Source organism: Eleutherodactylus coqui, chromosome 2 (genome assembly GCF_035609145.1).
Source record: "Eleutherodactylus coqui strain aEleCoq1 chromosome 2, aEleCoq1.hap1, whole genome shotgun sequence".
Lineage (NCBI taxonomy): Eukaryota > Metazoa > Chordata > Amphibia > Anura > Eleutherodactylidae > Eleutherodactylus > Eleutherodactylus coqui.
The window spans coordinates 222,261,199-222,288,911 of NC_089838.1; positions in this window are offsets into that span (position 1 = coordinate 222,261,199).

Below are 27,713 nucleotides of genomic sequence, written 5' to 3' on the forward strand. Positions count from 1 at the left end.
ACTATATTCAATCAGATAAGAAATGTGTTCCACAGAACTGCAGTGTTATATGAAGTGCAGCAGAGCGGTGATTTTTCCCAGGCAGGAAATAAATTGGCGCAAGCCTGCAGGACAAATAGAATTTTTCCCTTTTTTTAAAGGGAAGGCCCACTGACTATATTCAATCAGATAAGAAATGTGTTCCACAGAACTGCAGTGTTATATGAAGTGCAGCAGAGCGGTGATTTTTCCCAGGTAGGAAATAAATTGGCGCAAGCCTGCAGGACAAATACAATTTTTCCCTTTTTTTTTAAAGGGAAGGCCCACTGACTATATTCAATCAGATAAGAAATGTGTTCCACAGAACTGCAGTGTTATATGAAGTGCAGCAGAGCGGTGATTTTTCCCAGGCAGGAAATAAATTGGCGCAAGCCTGCAGGACAAATACAATTTTTCCCTTTTTTTTTTAAAGGGAAGGCCCACTGACTATATTCAATCAGATAAGAAATGTGTTCCACAGAACTGCAGTGTTATATGAAGTGCAGTAGAGCGGTGATTTTTCCCAGGCAGGAAATAAATTGGCGCAAGCCTGCAGGACAAATACAATTTTTCCCTTTTTTTTTTAACCCCTTAATGACGCGGCCATTTTTCGTTTTCCATTTTCGTTTTTTCCTCCCCCCTTTAAAAAAATCATAACTCCTTTATTTATCCATCCACGTCGCTGTATGAGGGCTTGTTTTTTGCGGGATGAGTTGTATTTTTCAATGGTGCTATTTAAAGTACCATATAATGTACTGAAAAACTTTTAAAAAATTCTAAGTGGAGTAAAATGGAAAAAAAACGACATTTTGCCATCTTTTAGTACGTCTTGCTTCTACGGCGCACAAATGGCAACAAAAACGACATGATAACTTTATTCTATGGGTCGGTACGATTACTACGATGCCAAACTTGTTTAGGTTTTTTTTTACTATACTCCTCTTTTTTTTTTTTTAAAGACATAAAATTTTTTTCAATTATTTTCTGTCGTCATTTTGTGCGCGCGATAACTTTTTTATTTTTCCGTCGACGTAGTTGAGCAAGGTCTCATTTTTCGCGGGATGTCCTGTAGTTTCTGATAGTACCATTTTGGAATACATATGACTTTTTGATCGCTTTTTATTGCGTTTTTTATTGGAGACAGGGTAACTAAAAAAGTGCATTTCTGGCGTTCTTCATTTTTTGTTTCGGACGACGTTCACCGTGCGGGAAAAATTATGTGCTACTTTGATAGATCGGACTTTTACGGACGCGGCGATATCAAATACATATTTTTAATTTATTATTTAGATTTTTTAATAATAGATATGGCAAAAGGGGGGTGATTTAAACTTTTACAACTTTTTTTTTTTTTCAATTAAAAAAAAACTTTATTGATTCTTTTTTTAACTTTACTTTGAAGTCCCCCTGGGGGACTTTAAGATGCGATGCTTTGATCGCTCCTGCAGTATGACGTAATGCTATAGCATTACGTCATACTGCTTTTTGACAGGCAGCCTATGAAGCCACCCCACGGGGACGGCTTGATAGGCAGTCTGCTAAGGCAGCCCTGGGGCCTTTCATTAGGCCCCCGGCTGCCATGATACGTGCAAGGCTCCCCCGATCTCACCGCGGGGGGGCCGCGCGGGACCCCCGAACATCGTTCGGGGGATTTAAATGCCGCTGTCAGAATTGACAGCGGCGTTTAAATGGTTAATAGCCGCGATCGGCCGCGCGGCCGCTCGCGGCTATTGCCCGCGGGTGTCAGCTGTTATAAACAGCTGATGCCCGCACTGTATGAAGAGAGGTTGCCACGCAACCTTTCTTCATACATACCCCGACGCTCCATGACGTACCAGGTACGTCATTGGTCGTTAAGGGGTTAAAGGGAAGGCCCACTGACTATATTCAATCAATAATATATGTCTTCTGGCCCTGCCTACACAATTCTGTCCCTGTAGTATTACTGCAGGGTGCAATGCTCTGCACAGCCGATTTTGAAAAAAAAAAAAAAATGCAACACTGCTAACAGCAGCCTGCACAGTACTAAATGTGGCCCTAAGAAGGACCGTTGGGGTTCTTGAAGCCTACACTCACTCCTAACACTCTCCCTGCCTAACCACCACTTCTGTCCCTGGACTATTACTGCAGGGCGCAATGCTCTGCAGACAGCCGATTTTGAAAAAAAAATAATTGTGCAACACTGCTAACAGCAGCCTCCACAGTACTGCACACGGATAGATGTGGCCCTGAGAAGGACCGTTGGGGTTCTTGAAGCCTACACTCACTCCTAACACTCTCCCTACAGCAGCTCCAACGCAACAGCACTTTCCCTTAGCTAACTCACAAGGCATCTGAGGCGAGCCACGGGAGGGGCCGATTTTTATACTCGGGTGACATCTGATCTCGCCAGCCACTCACAGCAGGGGGGTGGTATAGGGCTTGAACGTCACAGGGGGAAGTTGTAATGCCTTCCCTGTCTTTCAATTGGCCAGAAAAGCGCGCTAACGTCTCAGAGAGGAAAGTGAAAGTAATCCGAACACCGCGTGGTGCTCGTTAAGAGTAACGAGCATCCCGAACACCCTAATATTCACCCGAGCATCAAGCTCGGACGAGTACGTTCGCTCATCTCTAGTCATTTTCTTTTTCATTTTACTCCACTTAGAATTTTTAAAAAGTTTTTCAGTACATTATATGGTACAATAAATAGCACCATTGAAAAATACAATTCGTCCCACAAAAAACAAGCCCTCACACAGCGGTGTTGATGGATAAATAAAGGAGTTACGTTTTTTTAAAGGGGGGAGGGAAAAAAAGGGCTGCGTCGTGATGGGGTTAAAGGATAGATATACACTCATTGAAAAAAAAAAGGATGCACCAAGAAGGAGTTGTTGGAATCTAATTAAATATTATATATGTGTGAATGTAATGATGATATATGTAGTGAATTACAATATTAAAGCAAAAGGGTATGATTCCAAGGAGGCTCTAGTGGTACTGTTGTATCTTGTCTCCATGGGAAGCTAGGAGCTGACCTGCCTTTGCTGGAGTTAACACCCCTCTGTCACTCCCCTAGCTTCCGATTGGGTGTTTGTATGTATTCTGTCCCATGCCCAGCTGTTCAGTGCCCACAGTCACTTGCCGGACTGCATCCATTCTTGTCTTTGCAAGACAGCGCCCTTGGCTTACACCGCGCAGACAGCACATATTACAGCGGGAGAGACCACAGACCCTTTGGGGGAAAGGAACTGGCATTCACAGCATCGCACAAGGATTTCGGAGCTGTCGGGGCAGGCAGGGGAGATGGTAGTGCGGCGACTAGCAGCAGTGACTCCGGTTATGGTCAGACTGACTGCAGCACAGGGCCAGGGACAGTCTCAGCCACAGTGTGGTGCAGAGTGCCAGCAGTGGAGGGGCGCTTTTTATGCGCTTGTCCGATAAATTATAGAACAGAAATTGCAGATCGCAGATAGGTGCGATCTGCGATTCCTGTTCTCTTCTCTATATGCGCTCAATGGGGCTGGCGGCAGCAGCGCCGACCCCATTGAGAACATATATATTTAAGCCCTTCCCGACAATTCATCGTGAGATCGCCCGCAGCGCATTGCTTTCAATGGAGCCTGCTGTATTGCCGGCTCCATTGAATTCAATGCGCTGGACAGCTCCGGCCCGTTTCTATTGAAACGCGGCTAGGAGCAGCTTTTTCGGGCGATTTTTCGGCCCCGGTCACGCGATTTGCGGATGCACATCCGTCATGCAATCCGCAAATCGCGGTAAAAAACGCCCGTGTGACTAAGGCCTTAACTGCAGATTTTGATGTGGAACTACTGGCAGGATTCTGCTATTTTCAATTCTGAGTCTGACCCAAAATCTGTACATTGGCAGTGCAGATTTTGGGCTAAACTCCATTGCGGGATAATCTGTTCATTGTCAAAGGTCCCTAAGTGCTTGGGTCTGCAACGGCACACTATCCTGAAAACAGTACATAGAGTAATCAGCACACCGACATTGAACATGCGGAATATGTTCATGCAGAGGCATAGCATTTAGCTCCAGAGCCTTACAAAATCTGTCACAGGGTATCCCACCTGGCCATTTATCATATCAGTGCCTTGTTTCCTCTGATTCCCCCACAATAAAGGCAACACATGTTCACAGCCAGACAGATCCTGGCTGGGAATATTCCAGGGCATTACTTTGTATCAAAATGCATCGTGCCAACTTTGGTGAAGGAGGAATTATTTTCTGGCATTTCTACCTTTTGTTAAAACTGTTTAAGGTGGGGTTTTGTTTAGAATTACAATATTCCTGGCACAAAATGAGGCCAATAAAATGGTTTACGGTTTGTTCTTAACGACTGCCTTTTATTGAGCCCTGGCCTCAGTTGCATGGAATATCTCTGAGATGAATAGGGGTTAAGTCTGTGAGTAAGGGACAAATGAATGGGTTACTACTAGAGATGAGCGAACACCAAAATGTTCGGGTGCTCGTTATTCGGAACGAACTTCCCGCGATGCTCGAGGGTTCGTTTCGAACAACGAACCCCATTGAAGTCAATGGGCGACCAGAGCATTTTTGTATTTCGCCGATGCTCGCTAAGGTTTTCATGTGTGAAAATCTGGGCAATTCAACAAAGTGATGGGAACGACACAGCAACGGATAGGGCAGGCGAGGGGCTACATGTTGGGCTGCATCTCAAGTTCACAGGTCCCACTATTAAGCCACAATACCGGCAAGAGTGGGCCCCCCCCCCCTCCCAACAACTTTTACTTCTGAAAAGCCCTCATTAGCATGGCATACCTTTGCTAAGCACCAAACTACCTCCAACAAAGCACAATCACTGCCTGCATGACACTCCACTGACACTTCTCCTGGGTTACATGCTGCCCAACCGCCCCCCCCTCCCCCCCACAGCGCACACCAAAGTGTCCCTGGGCAGCCTTCAGCTGCCCTCATGCCACACCACGCTCATGTCTATTTAGAATTGCGTCTGCCATGACGAGGGACCGCAGGCACACACTGCAGAGGTTGGCACGGCTAGGCAGCGACCCTCTTTAAAAGTGGCGGAGCGATAGCCCACAATGCTGTACAGAAGCAATGAGAAATAGAATCCTGTGCCACCGCCATCAGGAGCTGCACACGTGGGCATAGCAATGGGGAACCTATGTGCCACACACTATTCATTCTGTCAAGGTGTCTGCATGCCCCAGTCAGACCGGGCTTTTTAATTCATAGACACAGGCAGGTACAACTCCCTATTGTGAAGTCCCTGTCGACCCACAGCATGGGTGGCTCCCTGGAACCCACCGGCGGTACACAGAAATATCCCATTGCATTGCCCAACACAGCTGAGGTAGTAATGTCGTGCTTAATGCAGGTGGGCTTCGGACCACACTGCATGCCCCAGTCTGACCGGGGTTCTTTATAAGTGTACAGATGTAGTAAAAACTCCGTGTGCACCTACAGCATGGGCGGGTGCCAGGAAGCCACCGGCGGTACATAGAAATATCCCATTGCATTGCCCAACACAGCTGAGGTAGTAATGTTGTGCTTAACCCTTTCCAATCCAATTTGTATATGGTTTTCCTAGGGGGCTTACTCTTTTTCTGCCGTTATACAACGGCGCTATATGCTGGCTAAAGCCAGTACTGCATGAGCTGACACGTAGGATAGGCTCCGACAGCAGAGAGGCTGGCAATATACAGTAAGAGAACCCCGACGGACGTCTACCAACAACGGAGCTGTACAGCCTTAAACCCTAATGTCTTCACAGGTCACACACTGGACTGGAAAGGGTTAATGCAGGTGGGTTTCGGCCCACACTGCATGCCCCAGTCAGACTGGGTTTCTTTATAAGTGGAAACAGATGCATTTATAATTCCCTGTGGACCCACTGCCTGGGTGGGTGCCAGGAAGCCACCGGCGGTACATAGAAATATCCCATTACATTGCCCAACACAGCTGAGGTAGTAATGTCGTGCGTAATACAGGTGGGCTTCGGCCCACACTGCATGCCCCAGTCAGACTGGGGTTCTTTAGAAGTGTACAGATGTATTAAAAACTCCGTGTGCACCTACAGCATGGGTGGCTCCCTGGAACCCACCGGCGGTACATAAAAATATCCCATTGCATTGCCCAACACAGCTGAGGTAGTAATGTCGTGCTTAATGCAGGTGGGCTTCGGCCCACACTGCATGCCCCAGTCAGACTGGGGTTCTTTACAAGTGGACACATGTAGGTTAAACTCCCTGTGGACCCACTGCCTGGGTGGGTGCCAGGAAGCCACCGGCGGTACATAGAAATATCCCATTGCATTGCCCAACACAGCTGAGGTAGTAATGTCGTGCGTAATACAGGTGGGCTTCGGCCCACACTGCATGCCCCAGTCAGACTGGGGTTCTTTAGAAGTGTACAGATGTATTAAAAACTCCGTGTGCACCTACAGCATGGGTGGCTCCCTGGAACCCACCAGCGGTACATAAAAATATCCCATTGCATTGCCCAACACAGCTGAGGTAACGTCAGCTGTAATGCAGGTGGGCTAAAAATTAATTTGATTACACTGTAGGCGAGGGCCCACAAAAATTGCTGTATCAACAGTACTAATGTACATCCCAAAAATTGGCCATGGCCAGCCAAGAGGGCAGGTGAAACCCATTAATCGCTTTGGTTAATGTGGCTTAAGTGGTAACTAGGCCTGGAGGCAGCCCAGTGTAACGAAAAATTGGTTCAAGTTAAAGTTCCAATGCTTTTAAGCGCATTGAAACTTATAAAAATTGTTCAGAAAAATTATTTGAGTGAGCCTTGTGGCCCTAAGAAAAATTGCCCGTTCAGCGTGATTACGTGAGGTTTCAGGAGGAGGAGCAGGAGGAGAAGCAGGAGGAGGAATATTAGACACAGATTGATGAAGCAGAAATGTCCCCGTTTTGGATGGTGAGAGAGAACGTAGCTTCCATCCGCGGGTGCAGCCTACGTATTGCTTACGTATCGCTGCTGTCCGCTGGTGGAGAACAGAAGTCTGGGGAAATCCAGCCTTTGTTCATCTTGATGAGTGTTAGCCTGTCGGCACTGTCGGTTGACAAGCGGCTACGCTTATCTGTGATGATTCCCCCAGCTGCACTAAACACCCTCTCCGACAAGACGCTAGCCGCAGGACAAGCAAGCACCTCCAGGGCATACAGCGCTAGTTCAGGCCACGTATCCAGCTTCGACACCCAGTAGTTGTAGGGGGCAGAGGCGTCACCAAGGATGGTCGTGCGATCCGCTACGTACTCCCTCACCATCCTTTTACAGTGCTCCCGCCGACTCAGCCGTGACTGGGGAGCGGTGACACAGTCTTGGTGGGGAGCCATAAAGCTGGCCAGGCCCTTAAAGACTGTTGCACTGCCTGGGATGTACATGCTGCTCGATCTACGCACATCCCCTGCTACCTTGCCCTCGGTACTGCGCCTTCTGCCACTAGCGCTGTCGGCTGGGAATTTTACCATCAGCTTGTCCGCAAGGGTCCTGTGGTATAGCAACACTCTCGAACCCCTTTCCTCTTCGGGAATCAGAGTGGGCAGGTTCTCCTTATACTGTGGATCGAGCAGTGTGTACACCCAGTAATCCGTCGTGGCCAGAATGCGTGCAACGCGAGGGTCACGAGAAAGGCATCCTAACATGAAGTCAGCCATGTGTGCCAGGGTACCTGTACGCAACACATGGCTGTCTTCACTAGGAAGATCACTTTCAGGATCCTCCTCCTCCTCCTCCTCCTCAGGCCATACACGCTGAAAGGATGACAGGCAATCAGCCGGTGTACCGTCAGCAGCGGCCCAAGCTGTCTCTTCCCCCTCCTCCTCATCCTCCTCATGCTCCTCCTCCTCCTCCTGTACGCGCTGAGAAATAGACAGGAGGGTGCCCTGACTATCCAGCGGCATACTGTCTTCCCCCGCCCCCGTTTCCGAGCGCAAAGCAGCTGCCTTTATGCTTTGCAGGGAATTTCTCAAGATGCATAGCAGAGGAATGGTGACGCTAATGATTGTAGCATCGCCGCTCACCACCTGGGTAGACTCCTCAAAATTACCAAGGACATGGCAGATGTCTGCCAACCAGGCCCACTCTTCTGAAAGGAATTGAGGAGGCTGACTCCCACTGCGCCGCCCATGTTGGAGTTGGTATTCGACTATAGCTCTACGCTGTTCATAGAGCCTGGCCAACATGTGGAGTGTAGAGTTCCACCGTGTGGGCACGTCGCACAGCAGTCGGTGCACTGGCAGCTTAAAGTGATGTTGCAGGGTGCGCAGGGTGGCAGCGTCCGTGTGGGACTTGCGAAAATGTGCACAGAGCCGGCGCGCCTTTACGAGCAGGTCTGACAAGCGTGGGTAGCTTTTCAGAAAGCGCTGAACCACCAAATTAAAGACGTGGGCCAGGCATGGCACGTGCGTGAGGCTGCCGAGCTGCAGAGCCGCCACCAGGTTACGGCCGTTGTCACACACGACCATGCCCGGTTGGAGGCTCAGCGGCGCAAGCCAGCGGTCGGTCTGCTGTGTCAGACCCTGCAGCAGTTCGTGGGCCATGTGCCTCTTATCGCCTAAGCTGAGTAGTTTCAGCACGGCCTGCTGACGCTTGCCCACCGCTGTGCTGCCACACCGCGCGACACCGACTGCTGGCGACATGCTGCTGCTAACACATCTTGATTGCGAGACAGAGGAGGAGGAGGAGGAGGAGGGTGCTTTAGTGGAGGAAGCATACACCTCCGCAGATACCACCACCGAGCTGGGGCCCGCAATTCTGGGGGTGGGTAGGACGTGAGCGGTCCCAGGCTCTGACTCTGTCCCAGCCTCCACTAAATTCACCCAATGTGCCGTCAGGGAGATGTAGTGGCCCTGCCCGCCTGTGCTTGTCCACGTGTCCGTAGTTAAGTGGACCGTGGCAGTAACCGCGTTGGTGAGGGCGCGTACAATGTTGCGGGAGACGTGGTCGTGCAGGGCTGGGACGGCACATCGGGAAAAGTAGTGGCGACTGGGAACTGAGTAGCGCGGGGCCGCCGCCTCCATGATACTTTTGAAGGACTCCGTTTCCACAACCCTATACGGCAGCATCTCAAGGCTGATGAATTTTGCTATGCGGACGGTTAACGTTTGAGCGTGCGGGTGCGTGGCGGCGTACTTGCGCTTGCGCGCCAACAGTTGCGCAAGCGACGGCTGGACGGTGCGCTGAACTACACTGCTGGATGGGGCCGAGGACAGCGGAGGTGAGGGTGTGGGTGCAGGCCAGGAGACGGTAGTGCCTGTGTCCTGAGAGGGGGGTTGCATCTCAGTGGCAGGTTGGGGCACAGGGGGAGAGGCAGGGGTGCAAACCGGAGGCGCTGAACGGCCTTCGTCCCACCTTGCGGGGTGCTTGGCCATCATATGTCTGCGCATGGTGGTGGTGGTGAGGCTGTTGGTGTTGGCTCCCCGGCTGAGCTTTGCGCGACAAAGGTTGCACACCACTGTTCGTCGGTCGTCAGGCGTCTCTGTGAAAAACTGCCAGACCTTAGAGCACCTCGGCCTCTGCAGGGTGGCATGGCGCGAGGGGGCGCTTTGGGAAACACTTGGTGGATTATTCGGTCTGGCCCTGCCTCTACCCCTGGCCACCGCACTGCCTCTTGCAACCTGCCCTGCTGATGCCCTTGACTCCCCCTCTGAAGACCTGTCCTCCTGAGTAAGCGTTGCACACCAGGTGGGGTCAGTCACCTCATCGTCCTGCTGCTCTTCCTCCGAATCCTCTGTGCGCTGCTCCCTCGGACTTACTGCCCTTACTACTACCTCACTGCAAGACAACTGTGTCTGATCGTCATCGTCCTCCTCACCCACAGAAAGTTGTTGAGACAGTTGGCGGAAGTCCCCAGCCTCATCCCCCGGACCCCGGGAACTTTCGAATGGTTGGGCATCAGTGACGATAAACTCCTCTGGTGGGAGAGGAACCGCTGCTGCCCAATCTAAGCAGGGGCCCGAGAACAGTTCCTGGGAGTGTTCCCGCTCCTGAGCAGGTGTTATTGTAGTGGAGTGAGGAGGCTGGGAGGAAGGAGGAGCAGCAGACAGAGGATTCGGATTGGCAGCAGTGGACGGCGCAGAACTGCGGGTGGACGATAGGTTGCTCGAAGCACTTTCTGCCATCCAGGACAGGACCTGCTCACACTGCTCATTTTCTAATAACCGTCTCCCGCGTGGACCCATTAATTGGGCGATGAATGTGGGGACGCCAGAAACGTGCCTCTCTCCTAATCGCGCAGCAGTCGGCTGCGACACACCTGGATCAGGAGCTTGGCCTGTGCCCACACCCTGACTTGGCCCTCCGCGTCCTCGGCCGCGTCCACGTCCTCTAGGCCTACCCCTACCCCTCAGCATGCTGTATTACCAGTGATTTGATTTCACAGGCAGGAAATAAATTGGCGCAAGACTGCAGGCCAAATATAATTTTTTCCCTTTTTTGAAAACGAAAGGCCCCACTGCCTCTAGTGAATGAATAATCTAAGTTTAATAACTGTGCTGTTTTCCTGCTAATGTGTCACAGAACGTGAGGGTAGCAGAGTTATTAACTGTGGCAGAGCAGGTATTTTTTTCCCAATTAAGGAAAGCAAATGGCGAAGCCAGGAGTAAAACGTAGCTGGGTGCGTATGATTTTTACAGGTTGCAGACGCAGCCGACACGTTTCCACCGGCGTTAGGACGGACAGAGGCAGGACAAATAGAATTATTTTCCGTTTTTTTGCACCAAAAGGCAGCACTGCGTATATTCTATGAACATGAGAAGTTTAATAACTGTGCTGTTTTCCTGCTAATGTGTCACAGAACGTGAGGGTAGCAGAGTTATTAACTGTGGCAGAGCAGGTATTTTTTTTCCCAATTAAGGAAAGCAAATGGCGAAGCCAGGAGTAAAACGTAGCTGGGTGCGTATGATTTTTACAGGTTGCACACGCAGCCGACACGTGTCCACCGGCGTTAGGACGGACAGAGGCAGGACAAATAGAATTATTTTCCGTTTTTTTGCACCAAAAGGCAGCACTGCGTATATTCTATGAACATGAGAAGTTTAATAACTGTGCTGTTTTCCTGCTAATGTGTCACAGAACGTGAGGGTAGCAGAGTTATTAACTGTGGCAGAGCAGGTATTTTTTTTCCCAATTAAGGAAAGCAAATGGCGAAGCCAGGAGTAAAACGTAGCTGGGTGCGTATGATTTTTACAGGTTGCACGCGCAGCCGACACGTGTCCACCGGCGTTAGGACGGACAGAGGCAGGACAAATAGAATTATTTTCACTTGTTTTACAAGCAAAAGGCAGCACTGCGTATATTCTATGAATAATAACTGTGTTGTGGCCCTGCCTATACAATTCTTTCCCTGCAGTATCAATGGAGGGTGCAATGCTCTGCAGAGGCGATTTTGAGAAGCAAAAAAAAATGCAGCACAGCTAACAGCAGCCTGGACAGTACTGCACACGGATAAATATGGCCCTAGAAAGGACCGTTGAGGTTCTTGAAGGCTACACTCACTCCTAACACTCTCCCTGCCTATGCAGCACTTCTGTCCCTAATGCCAGGTGCAACGCTCTGCAGAGCCGATTTTGAGAAGAAAAAAAATGGCACTGCTAACAGCAGCCAACACACAGCTATCAGTGGCCCTAATAAGGACCTTTGGGGGGTCTTGAAGCCTACACTAACTACCAATTCTTTCCCTACAGCAGCTTCGGTACAAACAGCACTGTCCCTCAGCTAACTCACCAGGCATCTGAGCCGAACCGCGGGAGGGGCCGACTTTTATGTTCGGGTGACACCTGATCTTCCCAGCCACTCACAGCAGGGGGGTGGTATAGGGCTTGAACGTCACAGGGGGAAGTTGTAATGCCTTCCCTGTCTTTCAATTGGCCAAAAAAAGCGCGCTAACGTCTCAGGGAAGGAAGTGAAAGTAACCAGAACACTGCATGGTGTTCGTTACGAATAACGAACATCCTGAACACCCTAATATTCGCACGAATATCAAGCTCGGAAGAACACGTTCGCTCATCTCTAGTTACTACTATAATTTTGGCAGATTTTATAATATATTCTTGTCCATGTAGAGTAACTTCACCAAAATTTCTACCGCTAGGAGTAATATTTTTGGGTGATGTATCTATGGAATATATTTTTATGTTACATTATAAGTATATGCTTGTAAGAATGACATGATTTTTGTTACGCCAATTATATAATTATTATTTATTTTATTAACATTATATGAGCTCCTGCAACATAACTTTGGCATCTGTATAAATAGAACACTACAAGCATCCAATAAGAAGCAGCACCAACGGAATCTAATATGCTAATATTAAAATTATTCAAGATAAATGCGTGCATATATTAATATGGCAGTATGCAATTTTATGTGACAAAGTGTGATTTTATTTGCATTTTTCATTTACAGTTTATCCCGAAATGCCCAAATATGCTCAACTGTCAAAGTCAATCAGCACACTTTGCTCTTTTGCTCCTGGGATTACCTTGCAGTGAAATCTACAGATGGTGTCCAAAGGAAGTAATATGGCTGGATGACTAGGACAATGTTAAAATGCTGAATAGTTCCAGCTACTTTACTTTGCCAAACTAAGCAGTTCACTTTTTCCTGTTAATATTTAATTATGATTAAAAAAATGTATGGCAGATTTGTTCCCCTTTGTTACCGCCAAATGCTCGATAGATCATGCAAATCTCCTTAGTCATTTTCAAGGTGAATAAACAATCTAGATTGCTGACATTGCTTCTGTTCGTCATTAGATTCTCTGAGGTCTCACGCACTAGCGGAAAGACTCTTGGCATTAGACAGTTCCTCCTGAAGTCACCTTTGTTCTGTGGAGCAAAATATGGAAAAAGTATGTAAAAATAGTTTATACTTACATGGCAGTCTTGGTTTTCAGATGTGAATATACTGTAGGGGTGCACAATTTGCCACATTATACAAAGCTGTATTTGAAATTTACCCTAATTCCAGTGACAACTACTATACAATCTATAGTAGTTGCCACTGGCACTAGAATTGTGACAGCAGAAGTGTCCTTAGAATGACAATGAATTATAGTAGTGTGGTATAAATGACAACCAGAGTGCCCTGTCATAGAGTAAGCCCCAATATTATCAAAAGCAAGCCAATGCGTGTTTCTAAAGCATACATTTATCTTTGTGCTGGTCCCAATAAAATTAGCTTAAAACAGTCTAAGGCCTCAGTCAGACAAGTGGTATTTCTTGTGCACCAATAGGCACGCAAAACAAAATTTGCCGCTCACCGAGAATCCCTATAGCAAATATAGAGGGGGCGGTGCTAGAGGAGATCCCTATAGTCCCGCCCCTTCCTCCAACACCCTTGGGGAAGCCCACAGGGATGATTTAGTAAATCCTGCATTGAGCAGGGGGTTGGATTTGATAAACCTGGAGGTCCCTTCCAACTCTACCAGTCTATGGTTCTATGAAATTGCTTGGGGAGAGAGGGGGAGGGAGTCCCCTACTGCCCTACGCTGCTGGGGAATTGCCCAGCACGGGGCAGGAGGAATACCCGGCTGCCTACAGCAGGGCATTTAAAAGGTGCTGCCCAGAAGCACATTTTAAATGACCTGCTGTTAATCTCCTGTTAGTCCCCGTGGAGATTAATGGAACCCTCGTGGAGTCCCCTCATCTTCGTGGGGACTAACAGGAGATTAAAGCGGGACATTTTAAATGTCCTGCTGTAAGCAGCGGGGAATCTATTTCGTGTGCGGGAGTTTCCATAAAATCCTGCTCCCATAGCAGTCAATGGAAACTCCTGCGCAGCGCACCAAACATAGGTCAGATCCTATCTTTGTTAGGTGTACACCTAAATTCTCTCATGTGAGAGCTTCTATAGGAACCCATTGGTTCTTTTAGAAGCGCTTTTTTTGCATGCACGAAAAAAAATGCTTGTCTGACTGAACCCTAAACATGTAGCAGAACTACTCTTGTTAACTTTTTAATTTTTTATGTAGGTTTGCATGAACTTTTATGTTTAGAATCAATCTATTATATGTTGCTGTTACTCAGCATCATGTCAATATACAAAGTCATTCAAACACATCTGAGAAACACATTTAATATATCTACATTTTTCTGCATGCAAGTAGTAGTTTATTGGCATAGGCAACAAACATAATAAATTATATCATGCATTATCTTAAAGTTAATATTCTATTAAAACATGACATTCAGTTTAAAGGTATCATATTGTATTATAATTACATGTCCAATGAGCTGTTATACCAAACTAAATAATAAATGTTGGATAATTACTAATAAAAAGGATTATGGCAGATTCTTAGTCCATTGTATTCCTAAATCTGGCTATCCACCATTGCTCTTCCTTCTTTCCTTTTACCACCTACATCAATTACTAATTGCTGATATGTATAGTCATATACATTAATGACTATCAATTATTAATAAAAAAAAGCTAGGAGAAGGCCTGTTGAGCCACTAGGGGACTATGTTTCATGAGAATGGTTGGTAAAGAAGGGGTTTTTCCCTACAGTAGAGCTAGCTGAGTATTCTCCTCCTCAAAGGGCTCATTGAAAAGATGTGCAAGATTCTCAATTGTGGAAGAAAGGGAAGCTGTGAACCTGGAGAGAGGGCAGGCTATGCAAAAAGGTTTGTTGGAGCTGTACGGTAGTGATTGATTGACACGAAAGAGTAGGAGATGCACCCTGTTTATTTTTGTGAAGTTTTGGGAATCTGGCCTATTTGTTACAGAGGGACTTTATATGTTTGGTAAGAGGACAGATGGACAGATATTTATGCACTGCATTGATGTAAACTGCTGTGGAGAAATATTTGCTGTGGAGCATAATAAAGCTGGTAGGAACAAAATTGAAAAGAATGTTTGGTGTGGAAGTCACTTTACTCCATGTGTTAACCATCTTCTGCAGGAAGATAGTGATCCTGGTTAATGACTAATCCCTCAGATGTCACAGTAGATATACAATGGCATTATAGAACACGTGTATGTATCTAAACATTTTCTAAACTTTTCTTTGGTAAATGGAACAACAAATCCAAGACAATTGGGGAACAGAGGCAATAATACTATTTATTAATCTCATTGCCTTCACTATAGAATACAATTTTTTTTAATAAATAGAAACATTTTCGGAGGGGATTGGAGCAGTTTTGTGTATTATTTAACTCATTTGTTTTGAATACTTTCTGTAAATGTTATCAGAATGTGAAACATCAGTTTGAGATTTCACCTTGAATATACATTAAAGCAGAAAAAGAATTTATGGCCACAATACAGATACAGTAAATGTAATTAGAAATGCAGAGAGTTCCATAAAATATTTCAAACTGTTTCTTTTATCACATAGGCCACTGACCATGACCTAAAAAGTTTGGAAAGCGTCTGTTTTCTACCTGGAAGTTTATAATGGCCTTTAAAACCTATGGATTTTTTCCCTAGCAAATGACTTGGTTTTCTTGTTTTCTGCACAAATTTAATGTAATGTTCCTTTCAAACTGTTACTTGCAGAGTAAATGAATGAACTACAAAGCACTCATGGTAGCTGCCTCCTAACAAGCATTCACAAAGGAAGCTACATGTGGCACTAAACTTTTATTTATCACAAATCTTACAAAGAACTGCTGTAAATTAACAATTTTAAACCAAATATTCTGTTTACCAAGTGTTTCATGTTTAAATAATGACCCCATAGAATTGCTGAATTTTCAGCTAGGTCAGTTTCTTTCATTGGCTTTAATTGAACTAATAGAATTTGCTAAGATTTCAATGTTGTTTCAACAGTTCACATTGACCTCTTTGTTCATTACTTTTTTTTTACTATTTTGACAGGAAGTTAAAATCAAAGTTGTCCCCTGCTGAATACATTTGGCGTTCTGCTTTACATACACAAGCATCTTACATCAATGAAGGATATAGAAAGGAATTTATGTATTGACTTACACAGATTTTCTGATGTTAAAAATGTTATACATGTGCAAAAGTTTGTAACATTTTTGTCCTTTTTACACCCTGCTTGGTGCTTAGCCTCCTATTGCTTGACAGATTTACTGTAATTTACGCCAGAAACTTATGTAAATTATAGCAGAAATCTAGCGTATTCAGAATTGGAATAAATTTCACATTCTGGCACATGGACTAGCGAGACATGCGCCAAATGTATTAAGACGCGTGGATCTCTTAATAAATTTGGCGCATTTCACTCAAGGGCAGTTTGGACTGGCATATAGAATGTCAGTCTAAGTAAATTTCCACCATGTACTTTTTTTGGTTTAAGCTTTTCATGTTTCTGGGTTTAGATATGAGATTTTCATGTGCATACTAAATTTATAAACATAAGCTTAATTTATTATGCAGTTCCAATGCAAAATACATTGAAACAACACCACATTAACATGTATCTAAGGGATTATTTCACTCTCAATAGAATTCATAACTGTACTCAAAACCTTCCAATTCAGGTGAGGCCTTAGTCAGACGGGCGATTTTTCGCGCGATTTGCGGATCGCATGACGGATGCGCATCCACAAATCGCGTGACCGGTGCGCGCAAGTCGCCCGCAAATCGCCCAAAAATCTGCTCCTAGCCACGTTTCATTAGAAACGGGCCGGAGCTGTTCAGCGCATTGCATTCAATGGAGACGGCAATACAGCCGTCTCCATTGAAAGCAATGCGCTGCGGGCGAGCCCGGGATGAATTGTCGGTAAGGGCTTAAATATATAAGCCCTTCCCTGCAATCCATCCTAAAATGTGTTAAAATAAAAAAAAATTGTATACTCACCTTCTCCCGGCAGCCGGAGCTCCGCGTGGCCGTCCTGCAGTGGGTGTGAAGGGGGTGTGAGTCAGACCTGCCCCCTGATTGGCTCAGCGCTGAGCCAATCAGAGGCATGCCTCACTCACACCCATTCATGAATTCATGAATGGATGTGAGTCAGACCTGCCCCTGATTGGCTCAGCGCTGAGAGGCAGCAGTCACTCACCCATTTATGAATTCATGAATGGGTGTGTGAGTGTTTTCAGCCTCTGATTGGTCAGGGCTGTGACCAATCAGAGGCAGATCATTCAGCAGGCGGGGATTTTAAAGCCCCGCTGGCTGAATAGTGCCAAGAAGCAGTTCAGGAGAACTGACAGCGGCCGCGGCTGGACTCCGGCTGCAGCGGAAAGGTGAGTATACAATTTTTTTTAATTTTAACACATTTTAGAATGAATTGCAGGGAAGGGCTTATATATTTAACCCCTTCCCGACAATTCACCCCGTGCACGCCGGCAGCCCATTGCTTTCAATGGAGCGGCTGTATTGCCGCTCCATTGAATTCAATGGGCAAACATCGTTCTTCTCTGCCACAGCTGTTACAGCTGTGGCAGAGAAGAATGATTTGTCTTCCATATGTTCTCAATGGGGTCGGCGCTGCTGCCGCTGGCCCCATTGAGCGCATATACAGAAGAGAACAGGAATCGCAGATCGCAGATAGGTGCGATCTGCGATTTTTTGTTCTATAATTTATCGGACGAGCGCATAAAAAGCGCTCATGTGTCCGATACCATTGCAAAGCAATGGTTTTAAAAAATCGCCGGACGCATGCGCATGCGCAAATCGCGGCTAAGAACGCCCGTCTGACTAAGGCCTGAGGGTGGAGCTAACCTTAAAATCCAGAAAATTAAGATTAGAAACATACCTTCATCTTCCATTCCAAATTAGTACTTGGTGTTTAGATTAAGATTCCTGGTGGTGTGACAATTCTATACCAGGTCCTGACAAGATCTCTCTATGAGCTAGCGTTCCCAAACAAAAAAGGGACATGTTCCCAAATGGTATATTCAAAACCTCTCAGTTGACTCAGACTTCCAGTTGCAGCACACTTAGCCCATGAGATGATACTATAATCATAGCCAAGAAGAATATTAATACATATTACCCAAGCACTAAGATCACGTTATCCCTTACAAGTGGGGCTTCTGGACAAAAGTCATAATTACAAGAAATGGCACTACCCATATCTTCGACATGCTTGAAACAAGTCTCGAATTACTTGACCAATCTGCCTTCCAAACCTTCAAGAACTGATGTGCAACAAACAGCCCTCACCAAAAATTTCCCAAGACTGGAAAATCACATCCAATTCTTCTCCTTTATTCTACTGCAAGTCCAGACCCACATTCTCCTGAAAATTTCTTGTTTGCACAGTCTAAAACACTGCACAGTATAATGACATTGTCTTTTCTATTGTTATGGTTATTAGAGATGAGCGAGCATACTCGTCCGAGCTTGATGCTCGTTTGAGTATTAGGGTGCTCGAGATGCTCGTTACTCGAGACGAGCACTACGCGGTACTCGTCTCGATTAAACGAGCACTAACCATTGAATTCAATGGAGCCGGCTCCATTGAAAGCAATGGCCTGTCGGCGAGCGCGGGATGAATTGTCGGGAAGGGCTTAAATATATAAGCCCTTCCCTGCAATTCATCCAGAAATGTGTAAAAAAAAATTATATATATACTCACCTTGTCCCGGCAGAACGATGTTAGCCCATTGAATTCAATGGAGTCGGCAATACAGCCGGCTCCATTAAAAGCAATGGGCTGCCGGCGATCGCGGGATGAATTGTTGGGAAGGGGTTAAATATATAAGCCCTTCCCTGCAATTCATCCAGAAATGTGTAAAAATAGAAAATATATATATGCTCACCTGGTCCCGGCAGACGGAGTTCAGCGCGGCCAGCGGCAGTCCTTCTGAACTGCTCTGAACAGCTGTGAGTAGTATTCAGCAGCCGGGGATTTAAAATCCCCGCCTGCTGAATGAGCTGCCTCTAATTGGTCACAGCCTGACCAATCAGAGGCAGATTCCACTCACACACCCATTCATGAATTTATGAATGGGTGTGTGACTGCTGCCTCTGATTGGCTCAGCGGGACCAATCAGATGAGAGGCAGCAGTCACACACCCATTCATAAATTGATAGGGAAAGAGTTCACAGAGGAAGTGCTCCCTCTGTGTCTTCGTCCGGCTCTCGCGATGTTATCGCAAGAGCCCGGCCTGTCGCTATGGCAACAGGACACCAGACACTGGTGTCCTATATTGCCAATGCCTATTATCGCTGTATAAGCGATAAGGCATGGCAGGGCAGTAGCCCTGCCATGCCTTATCACAGCGATGGGCAGTAATGTAGTGAAAGTCCCCCAAGGACACACAGTTGTGTAAAAAAAAAAGATGAAAAAAATGAATAAAAAAAAAAAGTAAAAAAAAAGTTTAAAAAAACCCCTTTTTTATGCTTTTTTCTCATATTAGCATAAAAAAATTAAAACCCCACACATTTGGTATTGTCACGTCTGTAACGATGCGTACAATAAGTTGCAGATGCTTTTGAGTGTGCACAGAAAATAGCGTTAAAAAAACGCTAAAAAACTGAGGCAAAATGCTAATTTTTAGCATTTTGCCTCCCTAAAAATGCAATAAAAGTGATCAAAAAAGCCGTATGTACCCCCAAATGGTACCAATAAAAACTACAGCTCGTCTCGCAAATAATAAGCTCTCACAAAGCTCCGTACATAAAAAAATTAAAAAGTTACAGAACTTTGAATGCAGCGATTTAGAAAAAAAAAACTTCCAAAAAAAGGGTTTTTATTGCAGAAAAGTGGAAAAACCTAAAAAAATAAAAGAATTTTGGTATCGCTGTAACCGTACCGACCCGCAGAAAAAATGGATTGTCTTATTTATGTTGCATGATTAACACTGTAAAAAAAAATCTATGACAGAATTGATGCGTTTTCTCTCCCTGCTATCATAAAAAAAAAAATTAAAGTTTTACAATATAGTCTATGTATCCAAAAATGGCACCATCAAAAACTACAGTTTGCCACACAAAAAACAAGCCCTTATACGGCCACGTCGAAAGAAAAATAAAAAAAATTAGGACTTTTGATAAATGGAGAAGAAAATCCGCCAAAAATCCTTGCGTCCTAAAGCCCAAAATAGGCCATGTCATGAAGGGGTTAACATAATTCATGATTTTGAAATGGATTTCACATTTGAGAACAGACCTCCTCCTCACTTTCATAACTGGCTGCTTCATGAGGATTTATATGGTATTTGGCGATGTCTACACACATAAGAAAGACACTTCTCTTTCCATTCCCACCGTGATAATACTTATACGCATATATAAGTGGGTCCTTCCTGAGATCACACAATGTGAAATCGGGCATATTGCATGGTCCGACTAGGAACCAATAACTATTCATCTCCCTCTTCACTCTAAAAATCAAGCATTTGGAGAAATCACATTTACTTAATGTCCCACAAAGCACATACTGATACCACTACTTCCCATTTTACTGATCTACAATTAATAAACTTTTAACCTCTGACCCCTTTCTGTTGTGGTATTCCCATAAGGCCTATGTCCGAGGGCTCCTTACTCAACTGGCGGCATCCTTTAAAAAGCAGGGTCTTAAAACCATTCAAGAACTATTAATTAAATTTGCTTCTCTGGCTGATAGCCATAAACCCAATCCTACGCCACACATTTTAAATTCCTAACTGGTGTTAGACTTCAAAGAGCAACTGAAAAGACTTAAAATGGCACACTATAGTACGCACAATAACGCTAGGAAATTAATGGCCAGTCAAGATGTCACAAGTCAAGGCGAGAGAGGCGTACCTTATTTCCCAATCATCTTATGAAACAATTTATATCCCCCAAGATGTCCCAGATAAATTTAGTAATTACTATTACAAACTGTACCTTGTTTAAGCCTGGACCAGCTTCAAGAACTTAACAAATGTATTAATTAGATGAAATTTAGTCAGCTGTAAACTCTCTTGAACTAAGGAAATCCCCTGGCCCAGATGGGTTTTCTAACAAATATATTAAGATATTTCAGTCTACCTTATTGCCTCATATCCAGGATTTCTTTAGCCATGCTAGGAATAGGGGCCCCTTTCCTGCCGAGAATTTAAGAGACACAATTGTTGCCCTCCGCAAAGCAAGCAAATACCAATTAACCATGTAACGTACGCCCTATCTCCCTGTTAAACCATAATATCAAGCTCTTTGCCAAGATCATAGCCAATAAATTAGTTCCCATCCTCACAAGTAGAGATGAGCGAGCATAGTTGTCCGAGCTTGATGCTCGTTCGAGTATTAGGGTGCTCGAGATGCTCGTTACTCGAGACGAGCACCACGCGGTACTCGTCTCGATTACACGAGCACTGACCATTGAATTCAATGGAGCCGTCAATACAGCGCGGGATGAATTTTCGGGAAGGGCTTAAAAATATAAGCCCTTCCCTGAAATTCATCCAGAAATGTGTAAAAAGTAAAAAAAAAAATATACTCACCTTGTCCCGGCAGACGGAGTTCAGCCGCGGCCGGCCGGCAGTTCTCCTGAACTGCTGTGAGTAGTATTCAGCAGCCAGGGATTTAACCCCTTAGTGACCAAGTCTGTTTGCGCCTTAATGACCAGGCCAAATTTTGCAAATCTGACATGTGTCACTTTAACATGGAAAAACACCAGAAAGGTTTTGCATATGCAAGCGATTCTGACATTGCTTTTTCGACACATGTTGTACTTCATTTAGGCGGAAAAAATAGACCGATAGAATTTGTGTTTATTTATTAAAAGCGCCAAAATTGGGAAAATTTTGAAAAAATCGTCATTTTTTCACATTTCCAACTGCAATATCTCAAAAATGTGCAAACATAATATAGAAATTTTTGCTAAGATATATATTTCCATCCGTTTACTTTATTTTGGGCACACATTAGAAAAACTTTCGGTTTTTTTTTAACCATTTAGGAGATGTACAAATTTAACATTACTTTTCAGCATTTTGAGGAACACTTTGTTTTCCTACACCAAGCCAAGATTGGAAAGGCTCATAGGAGTCAAAATGATAGATACCCCCACAAGTAACCCCATTTTAAAAACTACACCCCTTAACGTATTCACTGAGGGGTGCCATGAGTATTTTAACCCCACAGTTTTTTTTCAGGAGTCAATGCAATTTAGAAGAGAAAAACTAAAATTTCATATTTTTGCAAATATGTCATTTTAAAGACAGGACTTTTTTCTATAGTACACATGAAAATGAGGATTTGCACCACAGAATGGATAAGCCTGTTTGTTCCGTGCTCAGAAACATACCCATTGTGGCCCTAGTATTACGTCTGTATGCACAATGGGGCCCAAAATGAAAGGAGCAACCGGTGACTTTTGGAACAGAAATTTTGCTTGAAGGAGACTTAGGCCCTATTGTACACTTGTAGAGCCCTTGAGTGACCAAATCGATGGCGAACCCCCACAAGTGACCCCATTTTGAAAACTAGACCCCTTAACAAATTTATCTAGGGGTACGATGTCTTTTTTGACTTCACGGTTTTTGAATGCATCTAAGCCAAGCAGAAGAAAAAAATTACGATTTTCATTTTTTTGGTAATTCTGTCATTTTAAAAGCGATACTTTTTTTGTACAGCACATATATGAATAAAGACCTGCACCCCAAAATGGATACCCCTGTTTGTCCTTTGCTCAGAAACATACCCATTGTACCCCCAATTTTCTTAGAGGGCGCATGGCTAGACCTATAGTGTATGGAGCACCCGTTTGATTTTAGGGCGCAACTGAATAATTTACAGGCCCCATTGCACACTAGTAGAGATAATAAACTGCCAAAATAATAAAATGCCCCTCACAAGTGACCCAATTTTGACATCAAAACCCCTTAGCTAATTTTTATAGGGGTGTACTGGGCATTCTTAAGCTACATTTTTATTTTTTAAAATAATTATAATGTGAGTGAAATATAAATGTGATTTCATTTTTTTCACCAAATTTGACATTTTTAGGACCGTTTATTTTGTTTCAAGAAGAAAAAACTGGGGAGATGCACCCCAAATATTATAGCACTAGTTTTTCTGTCTTCAGCAATACCCCCATTGTAGCCCCAATCTTCTTAGAGGGCGCATGGCTAGGCCTATAGTATATGGAGCACCCGTTTGATTTTAGGGTGCAACTGAATAATTTACAGGCCCCATTGCACACTAGTAGAGATAATAAACTGCCAAAATAATAAAATGCCCCTCACAAGTGACCCAATTTTGACATCAAGACCCCTTAGCTAATTTATCTAGGGGTGTACTGGGCATTCTGACGCTACATTTTTATTTTTTTAAATAATTATAATGTGAGTGAAATATAAATGTGATTTCATTTTTTTCACCAAATTTGACACTTTTAGGACCGTTTTTTTTTGTTTCAAGCAGGAAAAACTGGGGAGATGCACCCCAAATATTATAGCACTAGTTTTTCTGTCTTCAGCAATACCCCCATTGTAGCCCCAATCTTCTTAGAGGGCGCATGGCTAGGCCTATAGTGTATGGAGCACCCGTTTGATTTTAGGGCGCAACTGAATAATTTACAGGCCCCATTGCACACTAGTAGAGATAATAAACTGCCAAAATAATAAAAAGGCCCTCACAAGTGACCCAATTTTGACATTAAGACCCCTTAGCTAATTTATCCAGGGGTGTACTGGGCATTCTGACGCTACATTTTTATTTTTTAAAATAATTATAATGTGAGTGAAATATAAATGTGATTTCATTTTTTTCACCAAATTTGACACTTTTAGGACCGTTTTTTTTGTTTCAAGCAGGAAAAACTGGGGAGATGCACCCCAAATATTATAATATTATAGCACTAGTTTTTCTGTCTTCAGCAATACCCCCATTGTAGCCCCAATCTTCTTAGAGGGCGCATGGCTAGGCCTATAGTGTATGGAGCACCCGTTTGATTTTAGGGCGCAACTGAATAATTTACAGGCCCCATTGCACAGTAGTAGAGATAATAAACTGCCAAAATAATAAAATGGCCCTCACAAGAGACCCAATTTTGACATCAAGACTAGAGATGAGCGAACGTGTTCTTCCGAGCTTGATATTCGTGCGAATATTAGGGTGTTCGGGATGTTCGTTATTCGTAACGAACACCATGCGGTGTTCTGGTTACTTTCACTTCCTTCCCTGAGACGTTAGCGCGCTTTTCTGGCCAATTGAAAGACAGGGAAGGCATTACAACTTCCCCCTGTGACATTCAAGCCCTATACCACCCCCCTGCTGTGAGTGGCTGGGAAGATCAGGTGTCACCCGAACATAAAATTCGGCCCCTCCCGCGGTTCGCCTCAGATGCCGTGTGAGTTAGATGAGGGACAGTGCTGTTTGTACCGGAGCTGCTGTAGGGAAAGAATTGGTAGTTAGTGTAGGCTTCAAGACCCCCCAAAGGTCCTTATTAGGGCCACTGATAGCTGTGTGTTGGCTGCTGTTAGCAGTGGCAATTTTTTTTTTCTCAAAATCTGCTCTGCAGAGCGTTGCACCTGACATTAGGGACAGAAGTGCTGCATAGGCAGGGAGAGTGTTAGGAGTGAGTGTAGCCTTCAAGAACCTCAACGGTCCTTTCTAGGGCCATATTTAACCGTGTGCAGTACTGTCCAGGCTGCTGTTAGCTGTGCTGCATTTTTTTTTGCTTCTCAAAATCGCCTCTGCAGACCATTGCACCCTCCATTGATACTGCAGGGAAAGAATTGCATAGGCAGGGCCACAACACAGTTATTATTCATTGAATATACGCAGTGCTGCCTTTTGGTGCAAAAAAACGGAAAATAATTCTATTTGTCCTGCCTCTGTCCGTCCTAACGCCGGTGGACACGTGTCGGCTGCGTGTGCAACCTGTAAAAATCAGACGCACCCAGCTACGTTTTACTCCTGGCTTTGCCATTTGCTTTCCTTAATTGGGAAAAAAAATACCTGCTCTGCCACAGTTAATAACTCTGCTACCCTCACGTCTGTGACACATTAGCAGGAAAACAGCACAGTTATTAAACTTCTCATGTTCATAGAATATACGCAGTGCTGCCTTTTGGTGCAAAAAAACGGAAAATAATTCTATTTGTCCTGCCTCTGTCCGTCCTAACGCCGGTGGACACGTGTCGGCTGCGTGTGCAACCTGTAAAAATCAGACGCACCCAGCTACGTTTTACTCCTGGCTTCGCCATTTGCTTTCCTTAATTGGGAAAAAAAATACCTGCTCTGCCACAGTTAATAACTCTGCTACCCTCACGTTCTGTGACACATTAGCAGGAAAACAGCACAGTTATTAAACTTAGATTATTCATTCACTAGAGGCAGTGGGGCCTTTCGTTTTCAAAAAAGGGAAAAAATTATATTTGGCCTGCAGTCTTGCGCCAATTTATTAGCTGCCTGTGAAATCAAATCACTGGTAATACAGCATGCTGAGGGGTAGGGGTAGGCCTAGAGGACGTGGACGCGGCCGAGGACGCGGAGGGCCAAGTCAGGGTGTGGGCACAGGCCAAGCTCCTGATCCAGGTGTGTCGCAGCCGACTGCTGCGCGATTAGGAGAGAGGCACGTTTCTGGTGTCCCCACATTCATCGCCCAATTAATGGGTCCACGCGGGAGACGGTTATTAGAAAATGAGCAGTGTGAGCAGGTCCTGTCCTGGATGGCAGAAAGTGCTTCGAGCAACCTATCGTCTACCCGCAGTTCTGCGCCGTCCACTGCTGCCAATCCGAATCCTCTGTCTGCTGCTCCTCCTTCCTCCCAGCCTCCTCACTCCACTACAATAACACCTGCTCAGGAGCGGGAACACTCCCAGGAACTGTTCTCGGGCCCCTGCTTAGATTGGGCAGCAGCGGTTCCTCTCCCACCAGAGGAGTTTATCGTCACTGATGCCCAACCATTCGAAAGTTCCCGGGGTCCGGGGGAAGAGGCTGGGGACTTCCGCCAACTGTCTCAACAACTTTCTGTGGGTGAGGAGGACGATGACGATCAGACACAGTTGTCTTGCAGTGAGGTAGTAGTAAGGGCAGTAAGTCCGAGGGAGCAGCGCACAGAGGATTCGGAGGAAGAGCAGCAGGACGATGAGGTGACTGACCCCACCTGGTGTGCAACGCTTACTCAGGAGGACAGGTCTTCAGAGGGGGAGTCAAGGGCATCAGCAGGGCAGGTTGCAAGAGGCAGTGCGGTGGCCAGGGGTAGAGGCAGGGCCAGACCGAATAATCCACCAAGTGTTTCCCAAAGCGCCCCCTCGCGCCATGCCACCCTGCAGAGGCCGAGGTGCTCTAAGGTCTGGCAGTTTTTCACAGAGACGCCTGACGACCGACGAACAGTGGTGTGCAACCTTTGTCGCGCAAAGCTCAGCCGGGGAGCCAACACCAACAGCCTCACCACCACCACCATGCGCAGACATATGATGGCCAAGCACCCCGCAAGGTGGGACGAAGGCCGTTCAGCGCCTCCGGTTTGCACCCCTGCCTCTCCCCCTGTGCCCCAACCTGCCACTGAGATGCAACCCCCCTCTCAGGACACAGGCACTACCGTCTCCTGGCCTGCACCCACACCCTCACCTCCGCTGTCCTCGGCCCCATCCAGCAGTGTAGTGCAGCGCACTGTCCAGCCGTCGCTTGCGCAACTGTTGGAGCACAAGCGCAAGTACGCCGCCACGCACCCGCACGCTCAAACGTTAACCGTCCGCATAGCAAAATTCATCAGCCTTGAGATGCTGCCGTATAGGGTTGTGGAAACGGAGTCCTTCAAAAGTATCATGGAGGCGGCGGCCCCGCGCTACTCAGTTCCCAGTCGCCACTACTTTTCCCGATGTGCCGTCCCAGCCCTGCACGACCACGTCTCCCGCAACATTGTGCGCGCCCTCACCAACGCGGTTACTGCCACGGTCCACTTAACTACGGACACGTGGACAAGCACAGGCGGGCAGGGCCACTACATCTCCCTGACGGCACATTGGGTGAATTTAGTGGAGGCTGGGACAGAGTCAGAGCCTGGGACCGCTCATGTCCTACCCACCCCCAGAATTGCGGGCCCCAGCTCGGTGGTGGTATCTGCGGAGGTGTATGCTTCCTCCACTAAAGCACCCTCCTCCTCCTCCTCTGTCTCGCAATCAAGATGTGTTAGCAGCAGCATGTCGCCAGCAGTCGGTGTCACGCGGTGTGGCAGCACAGCGGTGGGCAAGCATCAGCAGGCCGTGCTGAAACTACTCAGCTTAGGCGATAAGAGGCACACGGCCCACGAACTGCTGCAGGGTCTGACACAGCAGACCGACCGCTGGCTTGCGCCGCTGAGCCTCCAACCGGGCATGGTCGTGTGTGACAACGGCCGTAACCTGGTGGCGGCTCTGCAGCTCGGCAGCCTCACTCACGTGCCATGCCTGGCCCACGTCTTTAATTTGGTGGTTCAGCGCTTTCTGAAAAGCTACCCACGCTTGTCAGACCTGCTCGTAAAGGCGCGCCGTCTCTGCACACATTTCCGCAAGTCCCACACGGACGCTGCCACCCTGCGCACCCTGCAACATCACTTTAAGCTGCCAGTGCACCGACTGCTGTGCGACGTGCCCACACGGTGGAACTCTATGCTCCACATGTTGGCCAGGCTCTATGAACAACGTAGAGCTATAGTCGAATACCAACTCCAACATGGGCGGCGCAGTGGGAGTCAGCCTCCTCAATTCCTTTCAGAAGAGTGGGCCTGGTTGGCAGACATCTGCCATGTCCTTGGTAATTTTGAGGAGTCTACCCAGGTGGTGAGCGGCGATGCTACAATCATTAGCGTCACCATTCCTCTGCTATGCATCTTGAGAAATTCCCTGCAAACCATAAAGGCAGCTGCTTTGCGCT